The sequence below is a fragment of the Corvus moneduloides genome, chromosome 3 (assembly GCF_009650955.1).
Source record: "Corvus moneduloides isolate bCorMon1 chromosome 3, bCorMon1.pri, whole genome shotgun sequence".
Classification (NCBI taxonomy): Eukaryota; Metazoa; Chordata; class Aves; order Passeriformes; family Corvidae; genus Corvus; species Corvus moneduloides.
In genome coordinates this window covers 20,242,891-20,262,901 of record NC_045478.1, presented here as the reverse complement: position 1 = coordinate 20,262,901, position 20,011 = coordinate 20,242,891, and positions in this window count along the sequence as shown.

Genomic DNA, 20,011 nt, shown 5'->3' with positions numbered 1-20,011 from the left:
AATTCCAGTGTTGTTTAGGGTTCCAGTGTTGTTTGCGATGAGGCATAGTAGGAGTGCTAACTCCTGGTAAAACAATATTTAGAAAATGTGATAAATATTTTTATTATTTTTAAATAAATCTTTATAGCCAATAGAGTATTTTTAACATACATAATCTCAATTTTATATTTATTTTATTTCTAAAAAAATTCAAAACTTTTCTTTCTTGAACATGCATTAATTTAAAATGTTTCTTTTAATTCTCAGCTTTCTTTTTTATTTTCAGCTCATGGTATTTTCTGAGGTTTTAACATTCCATTAGAATATCTTTCTTACAATCAGTTCTCAATTCAGTTTATTAGCATGAACAATTAGAAATGTCACAGTTTCTGCAGGATGAAAAATTGCAGAACTAATTCAGTTTTGTTTTTCTAATATTTTTCCGTGGACAAAGTTCGATACTAACATGGTAGTTACAGTAGAAAACTGTACCAGCTAGTACTGAACTGGTACTACAGTCAGACATATAGACTTAAAGTTTTAAGAATCATGTGATTATAAACTAACATATCTCCCCAAATACTGTAATAAAACCTTAAAATAAATGAAGCCTAGTTTATTAAATAATCTTTCATTTCTACCAAAAAAAATCTGCTATTCAAAAAGAGCATTATTGGTTTTTTTTTTCCAAAGCAGCTGGATAGTGCACATTTTCATTAGCACCTTCAAATCTCTTAAATTAAGTTGCTTATACTGATTTTAAGTTATTTTGTTGTTTATTTAATGGAATTTCTGAACTCTTTTAGTCTTCTGATGAGCTACTGTTTTTGTTATTAAAACTGTTTGTTGTAAGAAAACAGTAGTTTTCTTCTGTATGTCCAAATCAATCTCAAGGAATATTAGAGAAAAAATTCTTATAACTTCATCCTCTGAAATTTAGCATTGTATTTTAGAAATAATTCTCCAAACATATTTTTAATGAGGAACTTGCAGATCCTTATTAGCTCACTTGCTTTTTCCTTTCTTTCACATTCTGCAGCAGTCTCAAGGCAGGGAATAAAGGCCAGTTTTTTGAGGAAGTTGCCAGAGTCTGGGAAAAGCTAATGGATTGCTAATTACTCAGCTGTTATATAGGCTGTGTAGGACTTCCATAGCACCTTGCATTTCTTAGTCATATACCTCATATTTGAAAATGTTGCAATCCCAATTTTTTTTGGTTGCTTATGTTTCTTTGTCAAATTTTTAATCGTCAGTACAGCATATTATTTTGTCATTGCCTTCAGAACGTGGATCATATATCGTGCATATATTTTTCTCTGTTAAAGTTTTGAGTATTTGCACCACATTTCAGCTCACTAAACATCTCAAAATAGGAAAGTAGTAGGATTCACAAAGAGATCTGCTGGTAGATACCTTCCACAGTCATCCCTTAGGAATCGCAGGCTGAGGCAGAGGACACCTGCTTTAGGCAGCTGGAATGTCAAATGAGAGATCGTAAAACAAATTTTAATATTCTTTGTTACATACTTGTGATATATTAAGCTTTAGTCTTACTACCTCATTATGTATTTGTGTATTGTTTTCCTTTATTTTTTTTCTAGGGAGACAAAGGTGTACCAGAATTGAATATGTAGTAGGAAGAGAGAACCATTTGCTACAGCAGCACCATAAACAGCAGGCTGGGGAAGGAAGCATACAAACACAGTTATAAAATTGGGCACCATCACAAAATCAAGATAGCTGCTTCTGATTAGAAATGAGTAAAAACAGGATAGTCTCTGTAATTCCAAAGTATCTTTATGCCTTTATTTAAACCCAAGACTTGGTTAAAAGACTAAAAATAATCCCATCTACAAATGTTATTTTGAGCAAATATGTAGTACTGTTGATTTAAATCAGAACAAGGCTCATCATGACTTACAAATTAAGGAGTGGTACAGCCTGGACTTAGGCACTGGACTTGAATCATACTGATGATTAATTTCTGGCATTTCTGCTCTACCATGATTAAAATCTGCAGAAAAATCCTATTCACAATCAAGCTAAAGTCAGCTCAGCTCTCTTCTCAGTGCATAGCTTGGTTGTGCTACCCTGTTGAAAACACCAGAGCATTTAATAGAGGGAATGTGGCCAGGCTGTACCAGATGGCCTCAGGGATAAAAAACAGGCCCTGACAATTTTAGTTATAAATTTAGATGTTACCAGAGCGTTTCACTGACTTAATCTGACCTATAATATTTAGTTTTATTTTTGCCTGTAATCATAAAGCCCAGAACTATTATATTGAGTCTGTGCTGATCCAAAGCTCAAGTTGTGGAAATCCGACTGAATTCTTCTAAGGTTAAGATCTTAGAAAAAGTATTTCAAAATGATTCTCAACCTTGAGCCAGTAGGTCTGAAGCTTAAAAAGTAATTTTCTGGGGGAAGAAGAGTAAGCTCTGACAAATTTTGCAACCATTCGTCTAAAATCTTGTATTCTATCTGAACAACATTAATTCATAAGTAACTTCAGACAAGGCGTGCCTTTTCCACAAAACCTTTAATGGCTAGTCTGATCTTTGTAGTGGCCTAAGCAGAAATTAAAACTGCCTGAATTTCTTTTTCAGTACATCTTGATAAATGCTTCTATCAAAACACTGTCAGTATTTTATAGCACTTTCCTCCCCACCTGAGTATCTCCTCTGTCACAGTGCTCAAAGTGAGGTGTGTATAATGGCAATGCAATTTTTCTGCTTTTTACTTCTGTTGTTGATTTTCTTTTAATATAGTTTGCCTCTGTCCTCCAGTAAGATTCTTCAGGGCAGAGAGGGTGAATGTTAGGAAGGAAGCACTTTTCTCCATGCTCTCATGAGAGGCAAAGTGGTGATTTCTGTCCCTCTTTCCAGTGCATGAGGAATGGAACAAAGCACTGCAAAAATGGAAGCAGGGGAGGGATGGACAGACAGACAGACACTGAAATCTTAAAAAACTCCTTCACTTAGGTATGCACACTAATAATACCTCTTGGAACTCATTTGACTCATTTTTGGAACTTCATCAGGAAATTCATCTTTCAGTGTAGTTCTCTTACTTTGAATTGCCATTCACTGAGTTATGGATGCTGAATAGTTAAAGACTGCAAAGAAAAAATGTAAAATATATCATGTAATCATGTATTTTTTTCTTAACCTATGCTTCAAAAATGTTAGGTACTTTTGTGTTGAAGCATGTAGAGAAGCAATTATCTTATGTGAACTAAAAGACCTTGTAGTAAATTTATTAAGTGCAAAACGGATTTGTGTACCATGCAAGATGAAATCAAATAAGTATTCTAATCTGGTTCAACCAAAAAAAATTCTTAAGTAAAATACTCTCATGAAATTTGAAGTTATCAAATTCCATGGACATGAGCTAAAATCCACTGCTATTTTAAGTCCCAGTGACTTATACAGGACTTTGCCTGAAAAAAAGATACACGATTTTAACTAATAAACAGAGGAAGAAAAATACTTTTCTTTTCTAATATTCACTTGGTGCACAGCTGCCTACATGGTCACTTAAGGGATTTATTCCCCCTGAAAAAACTGCTGACTTTTCAGTAGGGAATCAAACTCAGAACTATTTGGGCTGAAAGCTGTAATCTTTTTTTTTGGAATGTTGCACTTATGCAGGTACTCCAACCTCTAGTTTAAATGGATCACAGACTTTTTTCAGTGCAAAGACATGATATATTGTGCAAGTCTACACATCAGGAGCTGTGGGGGCAGAAGCATCTTAGCTGCATAGATCTCTAGGATTGCAAGACAACCAAGCAGGTAAAGGAAGTTAAATGTAAGAAGAACTTTATTTTTCTTTCCTCACTACCAATTGTTCTTGAAACATTACTTCTTTTATATTTCTAGGCTAACTAGCTGACAGGTTTTTACAAGTCTCTAAATTCCCATCTATGATGGAAATATCATACTTGATGCTTATTAATGAATTAATGTAGCAATGAGGTGTCTGGTCTGTGTTAATCATCTGGTCTCAACCCCATAACCAGTGGATAGAAACCAGCAAATCCAAGGAGTGCTTTATTCCCTCTTGCAATAGATGCCTAAAACCAGTGGCTTAAATCATATTCTGAGAAGGCATCTTTCTCCATCAACGAGCTATTCTACCACACAGATTTTTGACAGCTCTGTTTTCTATAAATAGGTTTAATATCGTATTTATATACCAATGCAATAAAAAATAGCAATCATGAGCAATGTTGCAGGATTATGAGAATAAAATAAAACAATCCTGAAGTGAATGAAATTTAAATCAGAAGTTTGTCATCCCGTTTAACTGACAGAGGGTAGTGAAGAAAAAGTCTTAGCTTGTTTGTCCAGCTAGCAGTTACTACCTGGGGCTTAGTAGAAAAAATTTCTAAAATGAGGCAGTAGAAATTGTATTAATTCATAGGTGAGTTCTATGTCTCAGGGGATGCACTGACTCTTGGAACACAGAGCTACTTATAAAAAATATTAAAGACATTCTACTGTGTCTTTAAGCACTTTGTTCAATTAACATTCAGAACTGAGCTAAATTACTACCCTACAACATCCATAAGCAGAGTACATAATCAGCTCACTGTTTTCTTTTTGCACAGAAGACAGACAAGTATTCCCTGGCTGAGTGAATATGAATATTTAATTGGCTTTAGGGAAAAAACTTTACGTGTTTTAAAGTAGAAGTCCTTTACTGAACCAGTGTGTTTTCTTGCTGGATAGGACTGGAAAAAGCTGTTTCTTAAATTTTTCACACTATGAGTTGGAGAAGTGCTATGATTTGTATCTGTCTTGTACTCTAACTGTGTTCAATACAATGAAGAATCTTTAGAGTCAAGGCAAGAGTTTTCCTCATTTGCCTATAACTAAAAGCACAGTGGCTTCCACAAAAGCCCCAGCATTTACTAGCACTATCACATCATGGTTCTTGAGATATATTGATGCTTTCACAAAACTCAAAAGGGGAAATGTGTGCAGCCAGAGAGACGTACGAAACAGTGATATCCAAATGACTGCAGAGTTGAATGTCACAGACGTTTCTGGGCTTCAGTCCTTCATTCCAGTCAATGATGTTTTTATCAGCATTTGTAGAATTATTATAGATTTATTCCTCCCCATCACTGACATAATCATAGCAGGATGAAAGGAAAAGTAATCAGATTCATAACCAAACTTATAGTTAATTTGCCCTTCACCTTCCTTTGGACCAAGGCACTGAGGAATTTCAGTTAACTTACTCCATACAGTAGGTAAAAAATGCTCTTTTGACAGCATCAGATTCTGGGTTCCTGGTCAGTTACACAGAGTTAATTTCTTCCCAGTCCTGCAAATAATCTCCCTGAGTTTATTTGCTTGTTGTTTTCTTCTGCACTTTAGAGTTATACTAATATCTCAAAATACTCTTAACATTCTTTCGTTTCATTACAATATGTCACCCTAATTCTATAAAGCCAAGTGTTTCTAATGCCTTTTGTTGCTACACTAACTATTTCTATTCCCTCAATATTTTTTAATTTCCTTCTGATTTCTTAATAAATTTTTTACTCAGTGTTTTATATCCTGTAGAGAAATACCTGCAATTGCAATCAGGAAATTATCCTAAAAAAGACAGTTCCTGAATGCTCATATGAAAAGGATGTAAACAAGTTTTCTCTTCTTTAATCATGAAGATCTTTTACTGATTTTCCTCTTGGGAAAACTTGCACCATACTTCAGTTTTGTCTGGTATGTCATAGTATGCACAGCAGTGTAGTAGGTTTTTGACATGCTAATTAGTATACAGACTTCCACAATATATACCTTTCATCAGTAGTAAATCCATTTATATGGCATGTTTTCTTGTGATTTTACTTAATCTATCTTAGAGACACATAGGTTTCCTGGGGTTTTTTTTCTTTATTTAAATAGCATGCCCAGTCACCAAGTGGTTCTTTTCACTGAGAATTGCTTAGCTCCTCTGCCTTCAAAGAAAATGTTCTCTTAGTTTTACGTGACTGATATTTTGTTTTGTAACAATACAGGCAAGTAGGTAAGGTATAGGTGTTATTTTTCAAAATTATTTTCAATAAGCACAGTATATTCTCTACCATCCAAAGCTTCACTACTTTTCCAACAGGCTGAAAATGCCTGTGTGTTAGACTGTGTCTAAGAGTGGGTCCCATTTTTGCCTAATGTTTGCAAATCAATTGGTTCATTTTTGTAGTGTTTTTAATCTGCAATAACACTACCCTTAGATCTATCATACCATTTTATCAAGGTCATTTTTCTGAAAGATTATACACTGTTTTCATTTGTCATAGCTCTTTCAAAAAAATCAATCGAACTTTGTTCTTTTACAGTTACATTCTCATCTCATCTTTTACAGTTACATTCTCATCATACAGAATCTCTGTAGTTCTCCAACAATTTGCTTCATTGGTGTTATTTTTTCTCTTCTTTTTTCTTTTTTTTTTTTTTTTTTTTTTTGACAAAAAATGAGAAGTTACATTTGGAATTTTTAGTTGCATGCTCCATGCTACTTGGAATTTTTAGTTGCATGCTCCATGCTATTTTTCTTTTTCCCACATTCCTTTTTAATTCTGACATTCAAAACACACCCAGAATTATGTCTCTGTGGAAAAGGTCCAGTCCAAAATCAAAAATTAAGAATTCAAACTGTGTGAAATAACCTCACAAGTACATATATAGGATATGTTACTGTACACTATTCTTTGACACCAGAATTTGGAAATTGCCAGAACTGTGTGCAGATCTACTTTAATTATCTGAACTGCAAATAAAATTGCAACTGAGGGAATGGATGTTTCATTAAACCTTGCAAAAACTAGGAACATTTCAATAGCATAAGGAAGAGGGAATATTTTGGTATCAGGCATGTAGGGGGTTTTTTATATTAAGATGTTTTGCAAACCATGTGAACCTAAGAACTACCAATTTGTGTCTAGCTAAGCTTTTTATCACCTGGAAAAGCCAGGCACCAGTAAAAACAACATAAGAAGGAATTTCCCAGACTAATTCGACTCCTCACAAACTTTCTTGTGTAGACAGACCTCTCATCTCTGTCATTTTAAAGCATCATATACCAGACTTTAAAAGCTGAACTCTAGTACCTGACACTATAACACAGCAGCATTCACTGTGTGCTAATTGCAATCTGCAATCCTACACGACTGTAGCATTTTCCATCAGAGATCTTCCATCTAACAAAGAACAAGCAGATTATGTATTTTAAACACCCACAAAAAAGATAACAGGGCTATTAACCAGTGTAAGGTAAAATCATAGAGTCACAGAGTCATCAAGGTTGGAAGAGATCCCCAAAATCATCAAGTCCAACCGCCCACCCAGCACTACCACTGTAACCACTAAACCACATCACCCAACACCAGGTCCCGACTCCTCTTATAAACACCTCCAGGGATGGTGACTCCACCAGCTCCCTGGGCAACCTATTCCAATACCTGGTGACCCTAACAGTGAAATTTTTTTTTAATATCTAATCTGAATCTCACCTATCTCAGCTTAAAGTTATTTCCTCTTGTCCTCTCACTGCAGGCAGGGCAGAAGAGACTGACCCCCACCTCACTACAACCTCCTTTCAGGGAGTCGTAGAGAGCGACGAGGCCCCCCTGAGTCTCTGCTTCTTGAGACTAAACAAACCCAGCTCCCTCAGCTGCTCCTCACAAGATATGTTCTCTAGTCCTGTCAGGAGCCTTACTGCCCTTCTCTGGACATGCTCCAGTACCTCAATATCCTTTTTGAAGTGAGTGGAGCAAAACTGAATGCAGTACTCAAGGTGTGGCCTCACCAATGCCAAGTACACGGGGACAATCGCTGCTCTGATGCTGCTGGCCACACTGTTGCTGATACAGGCCAGGATGCCATTGGCCGTTTGGCCATCTGGGCACACATTGGCTCATGCTGTTGACCAGCACCTCCAAGTCCCTTTCTGCTGAACAGCTGTCAAGCCACTCCTCCCCCAACAACTGCAGGGGGTTGTTGTGCCCCAATGCAGGACTTTTCACGTTATTGAACCTCCTGCAGTTGTCCTCAGCCCACTGATGGAGTCTGTTCAGGTCTCTCTGTAGAGCCTTCCTGCCCTCAATCAAATCAATGCTCCCTCCCACCCAACTTGACATCATCTGCAAATTTACTGAGGGTGCACTCAAGCCCCATGTCCAGGTCTTCAGTGAAGATGTTAAACAGGACCAGCCCCAATGCTGAGCCCTGGGGACAGCTGCCAACTGGATTCAGCTCCATTCACCACAGCCCTCTGGCCTGGCCAGCCAGCCACTTTTTACTCTTTGAAGAGCCTACCCATCCAAGCTGCCAGCAGCCCGTTTTTCTAAGAGGATGCTGTGGGAGATGGTGTCAAACACTTCACCGAAGTCTAGATAGACTAGACTATACATTCACAGCCTTTCCCTCATCAATTAAGCAGGTCACTTTGTCATAAGAGGATATCAGGTTGGTCAAGCAAGACTTTGCTTAGGTGTTGATAAAACTGTAGTACCTCTGTGAACTCTAGTTAGAACAGTGAGAATTCAAACTGTTACATGTCCTTGGGGGTTTCTTCACAGGCAGCTCAAGAAACAGGGTTTCATAATCTGCTTCCCCCTTGGTGAGCAGATCTTGCAGTGGGAAATAGATCTAGCTGTTCTAGTATTATGTGTGATTATTTAGATTACCCCATATGAAAATTGCTAAGTGTACAACAATCTACTCACACTAGGCACTCACTTTTAATTCCTAGACCTTCACAGTTGTCCACTGAGCATATTTCAGTTAATAACTGCAGGCAGCTGGGAGTGTGTGTATAAATGATTGCTGTGCCTCAGCCGATGAGTGGAAGTCATCATTAAGCTGTAATAGCTTGATTACCTATGGTTGCTTGTCTGTGAATCTATCCTGGGACTTCCCAGGTCAAATAGATTAGACCCACTAGAAGTGTGCTTCAGTGGTTGGTTTGAAATTAAATGGAAAATATAGGAAATTTTCTGCAAAATATTCTTAGGGTGGTTAGAGCAAGCAAGTAGTTGCATTAAGAGTAGAAGAAAACAAGCATAGTTGATGCACTTGAAAAATCTATTGAAAGCTATCTTTATGTTTTTAAACACTAAGGATTTGTAATCATATCAAAATGAGCCATTTATTTTGTACTCATGGCAACATAATTATGCAGTGTAGGAAAGTCATATTTTAAGCTGTAGTATTGTCACATTTTCAAATGTGAGAGGTCATTTAAAGCATCTGCCTGTTCAGCTGCATCATTGCTTAATGTTTCTCTCTTTAAATGCATGCCTGACTCATTTGTGTCTTTATCCAGAGCCATTGCCACTTACTCCTGCAAGCCCTACGTCCTGCACATTCCCTATGCTGCTGTGTCAGAAAGCAAAGAGCCATCATCTCTTATATGCATTTTGTCTCAGATTTTTGAGAGTGAAGAAGTCCTTGAATCAAAACTGAAACAAAAAAAATGGGAAAATATTCTTTTCCAACCTAAATGGTTTCTATGTTTCTTCAAAAAGCTATCTTAAAGGGAAAAAAACCCTTTCATTTAGCACAGTGTTCCTAAATATTTTCTGCGTTCCCCCAAGCCTCCATGAGTTAGTCAAATGGGATTGCAAGCAGCTTAAAGGTGCTAGCAAGCAGGTATGACCTCAGCCCATCTTCTACACACACAGGGTGAAACGAAGGTATGATTCTCAACTGTTGTGAGGAAAAGGAAGATCAATATTTATAGAGAAACATATACTCATTTGATTTTTTTTCTTGTACTTTTTTTGGGTCGTCACTTGTTGGCTTTTTTCCCTTGTTGAATTGTTCTGCCTCCACAAACAAAAGTTTTTCTGATACCCTAACATGAATTATAAGCTGAATTTGGAAGAGTACTTACTGGGATGAATTAACAAAGTAGATTTCCGTGCATGCCAACACAACTGTTGTGCATCTGGCAATACCTCCCAACCAGCAATCTGCCCAAGTCCAGACGGCAGAGACTTGAGGCTTTGAGATCCAGCACTTGGGGAATTCTCAGCCTGTCAGTTTTCCTGCCACCACACCTCATTTCAGAAAACAGGCCCTGGATTATGTGGATGTTTCCAAGTTCTTACTGTTTTATATAACAGCGGAGCTTTCGGGGTGACCAGTCAGAAACTGAGAAATACCCTTTTTTCATTAAAAATTCCCATACTGCAGAACAGGGCAGAAGCAAATTCACTGTTAGGAAGTACTGAAAATGAGAGGTGCCTGAATCTCTTCTATTTGTGTTTCCTGATCATCTTGGTTCCATATGATTCCATGATTTTAGCTGAGCGTCCTCAGCTTGTTCATTACTGTGATGATCACAGCACCCACCACTGTTGAAAATGGTGCCAGTTCATGCCGAAGACTTAGAGCTGGGCTAATTCACTGCCTAGAATTTGTGCAGTTGTCTCTTGTTCACCTTTGAGTATATAATTAGAGACCAGGCTACTGGAGTGACTTATCATTTAATTTCAAACATTTAGTATTTATATATTTAACTTTTTTGTGAGAAAACAGTAGTTGTGATGCAATATGCGATTACAGTGAGAAAGGCAAAACATGTAAAAACCATCTTGTAAATGAGATAGCTGCATTTACAAGGCTCTTGTCCGTAGAACACAATGCTCTACAAAAGCACATATAAGTGCTTCTAACCACCTTCTACACATGGCTAACTTACTACTGTTGAATCATTTTCTTTATGCCATAGCTGTGGCAGTGTTTGAAATAAAGAGCAGGACCACATGCTCTGCTCTATAAACAGTTAGTTACATCACTGATACTTAAAAATAATTTTAAATATTAATTCAGTGGTGGGGAAAAATATGTTTAAACTGTAAAGGCACTCTCTCAAGTGAAAAACTTGGGATGTGAACAGAAAACTAACAAAAAAAGCAAACTAATGATATCGACTGGAACAGCATGGAGCCAGATGCTCGGGAATATGCTGAGTCCTGAGAAGCTGTTATGCAGACCAGAGTAGGCAGCATACACAGTTACAAACGTGGAGAGCAGGAAAAGAGAATTATTCAACAATTCCTTGCACAGTGTGAGCAGAAATACTGCTCAATTGTTATGGAACAGTGGTCCTATCAGAGAAAGTGAAATCTTCAGTTTTTGGCTTTTGTTTTGGGCTAGTGAGTGATTTTGCAAGTGCAAGTACTTTATGTATCTCTTCTTGAAGAGTGTGAATGTATAACTCACTGCCCTGTTCATCAGATTACAATATTAATTATGAATTTTGGAGAACATTATAAACATTCTCTCAGAGGATGCAGTCCCATTCTCCAAGAGGTCAAATCACTGCTGGTCACTGAAAATGTTCTCATCTCATTCCTCTGCCTTCACTGTTCTCACAGCAGGTGTCTGTTCACTAGACATATTTCTGCCATTTACTGTATTTTTTCACCAAGCATCCTTGAGTGGTAGGGTTTTTTTCATATCTGGTCTAGTGCCTCTGGAAATCAAATTTTGTGTTCTCTTAATCAATTTAATCAAAACTTCTTATTTGCAACCAATATTTTAGAATTCTTAAATCTCTCAAAGACAGATGGAGATAGGAGTTTAGCCCTGTTTGGAATTTTCTGATAGCTTACTATATTGAAAATGCAAAATGTCAGTTATTTCAAATTTTTACACTGACATGACATTATCAGGTACATAAATGATTAATTATTCATGCTTATTGCATTCTCTTTATTCCATTACATGAAAAAAAAATTTATATTTGTTATATAAGCCATGATTAGTTTTAAAAAGGGAATAGCAATTTATGATGTTAGATGCTCAGATCTGTATTTATCTTTGTGTCCACTGGAAATTAAATTTAAAAAAAGAGAAACATTTTGCAATAACATTTGGGGGGTTAATTTTAATTTAAGTATTTTGGCATATTTTGTAGTATATTAGTTGAGTATTAGTCCTGTTTTGATAGAAACATGACCAATGACTTATGTTGATAGAGCTAACAATCTATATATCACTTATGATTTAAAATAGGGAATTTAAGGTTCTCAGAATGTTCTCAGGTTATACTTAGCTGTAAAAAATGGAGATGACTTTATTCTTTCTGAAAGTGCTAAGTGAAAAGAAGGGAAAGCTACTTTACTTTTTATTTGAGAAAGCTAGTTTTTATGTGTCCTTGAAATTTGTATGAAGAGCATTCCCACATGTACTTTTGTATCAATATTTCCAGGAATTACTGTCTTAAACACTGCAGTTTGTCCAGTGTGGGTGGCAAGCACCATCAGTAGCTGAGCCACACAGTACATCTGTGGGAATTTCCATCCCAAAATAATCAGTTTGAAATATGCAGCCATTGCTTCTCCTCCCCTCCATCATGCAATCTTGTTTGCAAAGTGAAAGGCAATTGACACTTCTTGGTGAAAACTTGCAAGAATATATGATGGAGGAGAAGTGTGGAGATTTTTAATGAAATCTGTGCTTTTCTCCAGTGTATGAGCATCACTGACAATGATGTCCAAAGCTGGTTCATATTCTGATCAGTAACCCTCAATGTGTCATTAGTCTGACTCCTGCCTACTGTTGTCCATGGAAAAAAAGGTGTAAATTTCAGAAATTCTTTTTAATGTTTTGGGGTTTTTTTCACCCAAAGAAGAAAAAGATATGTAGACACTATTGGAAATGTTTCAAACCACTTCCAGACATGCCTTTGAAAGTCAGTGGGCATTGGCAGAATTCCCTAAGAACTCAGGGCTCTAAGATTAAATAATCACTGGTGACATTAATACTCAGGTATTCCCCTCTTTCTGCCATTTGTTCTCATTTATACCCTGTAAATCTTTATTCAAAGGGAAAGATCATCTTCTCTTCAGTAATTGACATAAGTTTTGAATAATCAAGTATATTGCAGTCTATGGAACAGGGAAAAAAGTGATCTACAGCGGGTAATTAGCACAAGATTTTCAGTTCTAAAACTTCACACAACATGAACTCAGACATTCTTTTTGAAGAACATTTGAATTAGTATGGTCTGTTGCAGCCAGTAACTATACCTTATTAAATGTTTCCTGACAGTTCACTACCTCTGTCCTAAAAATGCATTAGTTCAGCAGTTCATAACAGCCAAACCTAAAGAGGTGCCAAAATTCTATACAGACACATAGAGACTGTCTGAATGTTGTTCATCTTCACCACATGGTAATTAAATGTTTGTCGAAGTTCTTTGGGGTTTTGCATGTTGCAGTTTTCTTTCCTTTTTGAAGGAAGGTTGTACTGAGGGCTAAAATGCAACAAAATGAGGCCATACATGTTATCATCTTAGTATAGGAAACTACTTGCAGGTAATCCCGTAACAATCAAAATAAAATGAACAAAAATTTTTCATACTCATACTATTTCACATCTAAATGGTATTCATTATATATTTTACTACACATTTTATGTATTTCAGTTGGCAAATTAAAAAAGACATCTGAAACACAGCATTTTTTTGTGTGTGCAGCTTTGCTTTTGTTCTTTTTTTACTGGAAATGCAGCCTTGCAACATGTGCATGATTATAGATTTGCATAGTGTAAAATTACTGTAATTTTATCTGTTCAGGAAGTCAGAAAGGGATCTAATAAGTAGTAAAAATTAAACTAGGAAGTAATATTAAGGCAGAGTGTATATATTTTGCACTTTTAAATAACCTTTTATAACAAGAATCTATTATCGTACAGTATACCGTAATTCCACTTTCTAGTGATATTCTTGCTATTGTCACAGTATTGTCTTTAAATCTGGATATGAATAGTTTGTATATGTACACACTTAAAAAGTGATTTCTACAATGGAATATGTGCTCCCTGTCACTGTTATTAGCATCCAACTGGAAAAATATTCACCAATTATTTTTTTTATAAATTATGAATGTACAGTGTAAATTAGCAAATCAAATATTGTAGCAATGAAGAGATGCACTTTAAAAATGTAAAAGTGTGTATCTCCAAGAGTGTTATTTTGTATAGATGTTTTTGAATAAATAATTTATTGCTCATTAGTGGGGCTTTTTGTCATTTATGAAATAAATATAAGGTATTTGATAGCAGCTATTTGAGTTTTATATTTTTTCATCAGTGATTTTGGTGGGTTTCTTACTTTTAAAATTAAGATTTGTAATTAGAACAGTAAAGGACATAGTCAGATTTTCCTTTTCATTCAATAAATCATTGTTGGCTTGATTTCGTTGCTGTGAGGAAGCCAAAGTGTAATCCATGATCAGCCCACAGTCCTTTCTGTGATCAGCCAATAAAAGGATGTTGCCACAGCATCTTCCTTCAGTCATCAATACCAGTTCGGCCATGGAAATCAAGGTATGGAGAGAGGGACACATAGCAAGCAACTGGAAGCACTTCCATTTTCCATAGTTTAAATGCAGCCAGTTGATATTTAGTGAAAGGCATAATGACCACAGTATGCATTTGCTTCTGTGAGAGACCAGTGCTGAAATCCTGAACTGAAAAGTATTAAACAGCAAAATGTCTGCAGCCTTGAAAGCTGGGCATAATTCAGATTTGTAATCTGAGATTTCTTCTAGATTTGTTCCTTGCTTTGCTAACAGAGAAAAAATATGGCATATTAGGGCCAAGTCACCTCTACCAGGCAGACGTTTGGGGAAAGAGACTTCAGGGAAGTTTTATAAACAAGATTTTTTTCTTTTTTTAAAGTCTTCTAGTATATCTAGTAATACTGTCCCTGCCTGGCTCCGTGGGGTCCCGCGTGCCCCACAGAAGCACAGGTGGGTTCAGTGTTACAGTCGGTAGCAAAGAGTTGAGAAGGGCATTTGCGTGCGCTCCGGCAAGAGCATTTACTGCTTCTACACTTCCGAAGGTTCCAGAGGCAAATACAAGCATGATCGCAAAGCTCACAGTTTTGTCCGGGGGCAGGGAAAAGGCGGGACTAGGGAACGGGGACCAATGGGGAAGCTCTGGGAGAGTGACCAGGGGTAGAGGCCAACAGCCAACCGGGGAATCCAAACTGGGACAGTTTAACGTAATGGAACAAGCATCCCGGGAGAAGCCCCCTTGGCCACCACAATCTAGCTTGTAAGAAGAAAACATATATGTTCTGAAGGAAAAGTATAAATCCGGGATTTAAACCTAAAAGAAAAACAGTGTGTTCTTGTAATGGAGCTGGGCTTGCTATCTTAGATAATGACAATAGCAGTGTCATCAACGACAATCAATAAGTAGTTAACACATTTCAGTCACCCCTCCTCTTAGTTCTTGAATCCAGAGGTATCCTAGAATCACAAAAGTGAATCTGAAGTGAGACTTAGACAACTAAAGTGAAAGCACAGAATGGAAAAGCAGTCACAGAAAAAGCCCTTTGTCCATAGTGACTAAATCTTTGCACATCCTTAATACCCCAAATTTCCCACGTATTCTGATGTGCACTCCATGTAGGCAGAGGTCAGATGGGAAGAAGGCTGCTTGGTCCACAGAAAGTCTTGATGCTACAGTGCATTTTTAGAGTGCTGTTAGTCTCCTCAGAAGATGACATGGCACCTGCAATTTCTATGAAAATAGGTGGGCAAAGGCAGAGTCACACCATCAATTAACTGCCCGTTGATTACAGCACTGGGCCCAAGGGGAAAATATTCTTTCAGCAAGTGAGCTTCTAGAGCAGAAGAATTTTTAGATGCCTGCTTGTCCCTCTTCTCTGCTCAGGGCTACACCTGAGGAGAGGCAGCAGAGGACAGTGTGTGGCTGCATTGTGGGTGGCAGTTTGGCATTTTAGGTCCAGCAGTCCCTGCAGAGGTCAAGTTCAGTGTCCATCCTGGGGGGAGCAACAGGATCCTGGGCAGGAAGGACCAGACAGGCATTTGGGGGGCTGTGTTAATTCTTAAGCATTAAATTCTCTTTGCATGTGCCCGAGCCCTTGAGTGCAATACCGTAACTGCCGTTATTATCTCAGGAGGCTGCTGTGAATGGCAGCACTTTTTGGCCGCCTGCTGAGGTTGTGCCACGAAGGAGGGGAGGAGGCAGATTTGCTGGAGAGGGAAAGTAAGCACTGATGAAGGTGCAAGATTTGGTAACCCAGCAGGCAGGTCAGTCATCTGGGGAGGTGTAATCCTGAGCTCTGGTCCCCGTTCCAAAGAGCAATATGCAGAGATGTGAGGAAGGTCTCATTTATGTGCAGCTTAAAGTGCATTTTACTATGACATATTGGACTTTTTCACTTCCCTATGGTAGTAAATTATGCTTCTCATGGCAATAGATGTAATTGCTTTGCACTAAATTATATTAACTATTTCAGGTGGTTTGTTCTACTTCATGCTTGGAATGACACAGCTGAATTACTTTCTGCAGTATGTAGCACAGAAGAGAAGAAAATTCCTAGTTAATGGGGGAAAAAAAAGTGATGTGTTTTCAACTGCAGAAAAAATATTTAGTGGCAAATTTTAAAGTATTAGCACTTCTTCTTTTCTTATGATTTTTAATACTGGTTGGGGTTAGTTGTAAACTTAGTGATTTCACAAATGAAAGGAACAGTTCTTCACAGTTCATTTTTATTAAACTAGGTTGTACTCAGTCTGCATTGCAGCCCATGAACTGGGGCTAGTAGCATTGCACCTGGCAGAGAAATGGGTTCATTTTTAAGTACCCAAAGAGAAGAGGTTGTTTTCCTTCTCTCTCTTCTGAGAGCTGGACTTTGTTGTTCATATGCAGCTCTGTTTAATGATTCAGGTGCAGCTTTTGTGCATCCAAAGGGGGAGTTTTACTTAATGGTGTCAAAAGTACAGCAAGAAGAGCTTAAGAGTACTTGTTCTGCATCTCTACCATCTGTCAAACTCCCATTGCATGAAATACTTACTGCCTGCCCAGCACAGAGGTTTTTAAAGCATATAAATCCCTCATTCTATACAAAATTGTGATGGAATTCAAGAGAATGGTTAAGTGACAATTAAAAGAGACCCACAACAGAAGAACTAAGGTAAGGACAAAGAATATTAAATCAAATAAGGAGGGAGGAGGAGAGGGAGGGAGGGAGAGGTGAACGTAGAAAGGCAAATGGAGGATGGGGCATGGGAAAGGGCTGGAAACTGGAAATAGAATGTGGGATCAGAAAGAGGGGCATACATGACAACACTGAGAGATGTAAAGGTTGGAGAGCTAAGGGATGTAGGAAAGGTGTCCTTGCCTGGAAAATTGGCCAGTGCCTGTACCTTTGGTTGAGAATTAGAGGAGTGCTCTCAGACATTGATACTGAGCTGATGGAGGCATGTTACTGGGGTGAGGGGCAGGAAGTAGGATGGAAAAAACTCTGAATAGAGCTCGGTCAAAAGGCTTTGTCAGGTAAAACATTTCCTGGTAATGCAGATAAGTTAATACAGTTTGTTACAAGCATAAAATTACTCAAAATTAATAGAAAAAGATGAAAGCTGGAAGGAAGGACCTTAAGAGGCTATGGCCTCATATTTTAATGTCGTGCTCACAGTATTTAAATCTTACAATTTTTCAGAGTTTATTTGTTGTAATTTGTGCTCTTATCCAACTCACTTAGACATTAAGTATACTCACTTTAACGAAAGGGTTAGACAGTTATGTCTCAAATCTTTGACCAAAGTGGGGAACACAGAAAGGTGAAACTTCAGGAGATAAATTTGATCAAGGTAAAATACAGCTGGAAAGAAAGGAGGAGAAACTAGTGATGAAAAGCAAAGTCGGAGCAGTCTGTTAAGGGCACAGACAGCTGAGCTGCCTGAACCTGTTGGCTTACACTCATGGGTCAGGTTAATGCTGACACATAAAGCAGGTTTAAATGACAGCCCACAACTTTATTTTTGCAAAAGTATTGTATCTAAGCATATCCAAAGAGTCTTTGCCAGTTTATTCTTACCTGTTTAATTCTCTGAGCATTTTGTTCTTGAAAACTACTGTACTTGATCAATACAAAATATTCTGAAATATAAAAAAATAATATTAGACATAGGATGTTACTAATAAAACTTTTAATTGAGCACCTTTCACATTTCTGTAAGAGAGCCCATGTAACTACAGCCCCTTGTTCCTGTGCCTCTTCAGCCTTCCAGCATTTTGTAAAACAACGTCTGGCCTCCAGATCTCAGATTCAAAGTCTTCAGTACCCAAAACTGAGCAAACCAGTCAATTCACTGTATAGGATTAGCCACGAAGTATTGGGCTCTTATGGGAACAGATAAGTTCTCTGTCTTCTACAACTTCTCCTTCTTGAGTACCCACATTGAATCTATATATCCCTGGCATTCTCAGGGCTAAAGGAGCATATGTACACCTATGCATGGCTGTACATACTGGAATATCTATAGCTTCATGCGCATCTCCTTCCTGTCTCTCAGAGAAACATTCCTGCATCTGCTGCCCTACAGCCAAGATGAGGCATCTGTTAAACCATTACCCAGACCTGCCACATGTACTATTTAAAAAAAAATGTTATGGCACAAGCGGTGGAGTGCAAAAGTCGTCACAAACTATGGTCTCTGTGGGGCTCTAGCCATCTGCTTGCTAATTATGTATACCACAGCCTGGCTGTTGCACAGAAAACAAACATTGCTTCTGGCAAGTTCGTTCTGCCATATAATTACTGCGACTGGCCCAGGCAGAATTCCAGGAAAGTTATGTCTTTTTCTGCCCATTGCTCTTGCCATTTTTGTGTGTTCCCCCTTTAAAGGATCCACCTGTTCTTTCTGCCACCTTGTACCTTGTTCTAACCTGCTTGCATCTGCCTTTCCCAGCCTGTGCTAGTCTCTCTCTCTCTGACAGTTAAAGTACATAACATTACCTAGGACATACTTGCTATGTGGCAAGAGCTTTGTTCATATTAAGCTAGTGTTGATATAGCAGTGGAGTATTTAGCACCTTTGTGCACGTTCAGCTAATGTTGATATGTCAGTGATGTATTTAGCAACTTTTCTGCAACTTTTATTAAAGTCATCTTTGTAATAAGGCGGATATGTTCACTGCCTGGGCAAATGAAGCTGTTCTTTGCCTCAGATTAGATCTCAGAGGTGACAGTTAATTCAGAGCAATCAACAGTCCTTTGTACTCAAATCTCCATGAAATACCAGATCTGCACTCATCAGCACTTTTCTTTCCTCCCCTCTGCTTTTCCCTGTCTGAGAATAGTTCTCCCCTCTGCCCAAATAGTTGCTAACAGGGGACAGTCCACTGAGTTCATCTGTTACAGACAGGCTTGAGACAGAACAATCTGTGGGAATGAGCATTGGGGCAATGCTCATTCCCACAGGTCACAGGCTGTTTGGGTTGGTGTTGCACTGCTGGCTAGTTATCCTGCACAGGCACACAAATATGATGACTTTTAATTAATGAAAATTCAGGTACTTGGGTGCTATCACATGCAGCAACTGAAAAAAAAAGTGAGGATCTAAACCCCTCTGTGCCTCAGGGGGAAGGGAATATGGACATCATTCTTAGATTTATGTATATTAAAAAAAGCTACCTGGTGTCATAATGTTATTTTGTTTTAAATGATATATGAAGATTATAAAAGTCTGTATGAGTTACACACACAACTTCAGACCCTACTTAATAATTTCTGCAGGGAGAGGAGTCATTTCTTATTCATGGTCCTTCAAGAGTATTGCATTATATTTGTAACATCCCAAAGCTTCTACTGGTCCTGTCGTCAGTGTGTTCTTATTTATGAATGAATACCCACAACAAATTGATTAATCATGTTCCCCTGTTAGAGCTCAGGGAAGTTCATTTCGTCCTTCAGAGTGGTCATCAGGAGAGCCTTGGGACTATTCGATCACACAGTGGAGAGTCTGATATACTTCTGTCTTCTGCAGTGGCCACATTCAATCACCTTGAAAAATTCATTAGAGACCACCCTTTATATACCAAGCTGTTTCTCTAGTGAAGACCTTTTTATTGCTCCAATACTAGTAAATTAAACTATATTAGGAAATGGTTGGGATTTGGGTTATGGTTACCCGTAAAATAAACTTGTGAAAATTTTCTCTGATATGTTTTTGCCCCAGGCCAGTCAA